This window comes from Eurytemora carolleeae, unplaced genomic scaffold (genome assembly GCF_000591075.1).
Source record: "Eurytemora carolleeae unplaced genomic scaffold, Eaff_2.0 scaffold1218, whole genome shotgun sequence".
NCBI classification, from domain to species: Eukaryota; Metazoa; Arthropoda; class Copepoda; order Calanoida; family Temoridae; genus Eurytemora; species Eurytemora carolleeae.
In genome coordinates, this window is record NW_019397107.1 from 19,465 (window position 1) to 23,566 (window position 4,102).

Consider the following 4,102-nt stretch of genomic DNA (forward strand, 5'->3'; position numbering starts at 1 on the left):
CCCCCCCCCCCACTTTATGTTCTCCACACCTCAATTCACTCCCTCAACTTCATTTACTCTCTTAATTTAATTAACTCCATACACTCCATTATCTCCCGGTTACCTTAATTCACTCCTTCTATTTATTAACTCCCTTATTTAAATTCACTTCCTCAACTTAATTTACTCCCTCAATTTAATATCACAATATTTTCCAAAATTTGCAAATATTATAAGAATTATTAATAAACTGTTTATATTGAGCTGACTTTGACTAGTTGACCTTGCAAATCCGCTCTACTTTTATGTAGCTCTGGATATGAAGATTTTGAAGTCTCAAAGCTTTTTTCTAATTCTCAATAGACTTCTTCGGCACGATATACATGTTTTGAAATTGCGACTGTAATTTTCTTTTAATTCAACTTACGTATACGTATTAATGTGAACAATGAAATAAAATTAGCATAAAACAATTGCTAATAATTGATAAGATGTCCACTGTCAAGTTCTTTAGTTATAAATATTCCTTGATCAAGATAGCTGAGAAGTCTATTCATGAGAAGGCTTTGTCTTTTGCTTTTTTTCTCTCCGCCCACTACACCAGTTAGTAGTCACTACCGGATACCAGATATAACCAAACCATGGAAAAATACAATATTACAGGTTAGAGAATAGGATTAATCAACTCATCTTGACATAGACGTCATCAGATCATAGCTAGAGCTGGACCTGTAGGATTATGTTCTTAAATACAATATTACAGGTTTGAGAATAGGATTGATTTACTCATCTTGACATAGACGTCATCAGATCATAGTTAGAGCTGGACCTGTAGAGATTAGGTCTGATCCACTCATCTTGACATAGACGTCATCAGATCATAGCTAGAGCTGGACCTGTAGGATTATGTTTTTAAATACAATATTACAGGTTAGAGAATAGGTCTGATCCACTCATCTTGACATAGACGTCATCAGATCATAGCTAGAGCTGGACCTGTAGAGAATAAGATTGATCCACTTATCTTGACATAGATGTCATCAGATCATAGCTAAAGCTGGAGCTATAGGATTATGTTCATAAATACAATATTACAGGTTAGAGAATAGGTCTGATCCACTCATCTTGACATAGACGTCATCTGATCATAGTTAGAGCTGGAGCTATAGTATTATGTTCATAAATACAATATTACAGGTTAGAGAATAGGTCTGATCCACTCATCTTGACATAGACGTCATCTGATCATAGCTAGAGCTGGAGCTATAGTATTATGTTCTTAAATACAATATTACAGGTTAGAGAATAGGTCTGATCCAGTCATCTTGACATAGACGTCATCTGATCATAGTTAGAGCTGGACCTGTAGAGAATAAGATTGATCCACTTATCTTGACATAGATTTCATCAGATCATAGCTAAAGCTGGAGCTATAGGATTATGTTTTTAAATACAATATTACAGGTTAGAGAATAGGTCTGATCCACTCATCTTGACATAGACGTCATCTGATCATAGCTAGAGCTGGACCTGTAGAGAATAAGATTGATCCACTTATCTTGACATAGATGTCATGAGATCATAGCTAAAGCTGGAGCTATAGGATTATGTTCATAAATATATGTTACAAAGGTAAAATTCTAAACTAAGCCAGGTTTTAATTATTGAATTAAACACAGGGTTTAGGGCCTTGGAACTTACTTATATTTATAAGAAGTAAAATTATTTGAATATCACCCACAATATTACTTTAATGACAACCTGAAGATTTGACATATGTTCTTTAACGAAATTTTTATTGGTATATACTAAATGTTTTGATAAAGAATGTTTTAGGAAATCTTTAACGTACGAATAATAAAAATAAATGAAATTTTCCAAACCAAATATCTAGCTATACTTATCTAGAGATTTATCAATCTGAGGCATACTCCCACTAGGGGAGGGGTACCCTTCACACAATACAAAGAAACTTGAATTTCGTGATATAACTAATGATTATAAAACCATATTCAATATTCAATATTTAAAACTGTTTTTACATTTTTTAATTGAGAATTATAATTATGGTAATGAATGGCTTTGAAGTCAAATCAAAAACAAGTTAAGCAATCTAATTAAAAAAAAAAAAATTCTTCATTTTTTAAAGATATTAATTTAATTCCACTTTTTGTAAGCTGTTAGATACTGTAAAGTGCATATATACCGGTTTATCAATTCATATCTAATCATATCACCACATGTGCCCTTAATTCAGCAGATATATAGCTCACACTTTACTTTTACTATCTTACTTTCTTTCTTCCCTTCTTTATTTTTCTTATTTTCAACTCTTCTACTTTTTTCTTTTTTATTGTTACTTTTTGCCTTTTCGTTCTCTTTTTTAAAACTTTTTACTCTCATTTTCTTTATTCTCTTCCATTACTCTCTTTTAGTTTCCTATCTTCCATTCTCTTTCAATCTTCTATCTTCCATTCTCTTTCAATTTTCTGTCTTCCATTCTCTTTCAATTTTCTATCTTCCATTCTCTTTCAATCTTCTATCTTCCATTCTCTTTTAATCTTCTTTCTTTCATTCTCTTTCAATTTTCTATCTTCTATTCTCTTTCAATTTTCTATCTTCCATTCTTCATTTACACTCTTCCTACTAAATTTTATTTTTCTATAATTCTCGACAAATTATGACTAGAGGCTTCTTTTATTTATATTTAATTGCGTTTTATTCTTTAATTTAACAATCTTTTAAGTACAGAGTTGTTTTTTTCTACTTTTGTATGCTGACTTTATGTTTAAAAATTGTAATTTCAAGTGACCCTCCATGCAAAGATGCCAATAACTGTTTATTCTCATTTGCATTTATTCTGCAAAAGGGCCTTGCGCATTTCTTGCTTTTAAAAAGCAATGGAGAAATTATCAGAATTGGCCTCTTTCCGAGTTAGAAAATGACGGTAGCTTCCACAGTTTTGATGAAATTCAGGTTTCAAGGGTATCGCTGTAAATCGCGTATTGAGGGTTACATTAAGTGTTTAAATTTTGATAATAAGTCACATCTAGCTGGAGCAAGGACCAGACTGTTAAATCAGTTTTATTTCGGTATTAGGTTACTTAAAAAGCTTTCTGTCTTAATATTTCTCATGAAAACTGAACCATGGTATTTGTTAATGTTAATATTATGGGGTACAAGGGGGGGGATATAGAGAATGAGTAAGAAAGAAAAATCGTTCTCAAGTCTTATCGCCTCAAGCCCATATCCGTGCCTAGAATCTTCTGTCAATAGCGCGTCATACCCATTACCCAAACATGACGCAATTTTTCGCACCAAAGCATGACGCAATTTTTCCCGGGACCTAACAGAGACTGCAGCCCAATTTTTTCCAAATTTACATAATTTCGTTTTTGAACCAGAAAATCATGAAATAAAAAAAAACCTTATCTTAATTCTGAAATATATTTGTTTGTAAAGTAGAGACACGATATTATTGATTAAACTCATTGATCCAGAAACCGAACCATATAGTTAATATGGTGAAATTCTTGTAGAACGAGAAACATTTGTTTTCACTCAACCAGTTATATCTGGAACCCGGAGCTGGCATTATTGTACAGAACCAAGACCTATATATACATATTATACAGTACGTAAGTTGTGAATCCCAATCTTTACATATGATGATAAATATGTATGACCTAGATCTACAGGATCTGTAGTCGTATCTAAACCCAGAGCTACAGTGTCATACATATCCAGGTACTATCCATATTCCATATACTTTTTTTGATACAACTTGAAACTCTGCAATCTATATTCAAATATTGGAGTAAGAATGGTAAAATAAAATTTAGAATTCAAGCTTACAGCAATATATATTTTACCTAGAGCTACAATTTTACATTTTAGTAGAATAAGCAAACATTAGCTATTCCAAGATTTACTTGAAACCAGATCATCTATATTTATGTATCTATATAATTCATGAAATGGAAGAAGTAGAAACTTAAAAATTCTAGAAGTCTTAAATTCTCTGAAAGCTGGTTAAAATTCCAAGCCTTATGTTTGTTAACATTATGTATTAGCAGGCGCACCCATTCTCCACTCCATCTAATATATACCTATCAACAGTTTC

At 31.9% G+C, this 4,102-nt stretch overlaps 1 protein-coding gene across 2 annotated transcripts in view; it reads left to right on the forward strand.

The window, feature by feature from the left end:
* LOC111711903 (uncharacterized) overlaps positions 1–4,102 on the forward strand; it is a 22,162-nt gene that overhangs the window by 5,008 nt on the left and 13,052 nt on the right. Inside the window, exon 1 of one of the 2 annotated variants that reach the window (XM_023486386.1) lies at positions 3,558–3,726. The exons of the other annotated variant lie outside the window; for it this stretch is intronic. The gene's annotated coding sequence lies outside the window, so the exon portion shown is untranslated. Of the gene's footprint in view, positions 1–3,557; positions 3,727–4,102 lie in introns of those variants that run through there. 2 annotated transcript variants of the gene reach the window in all.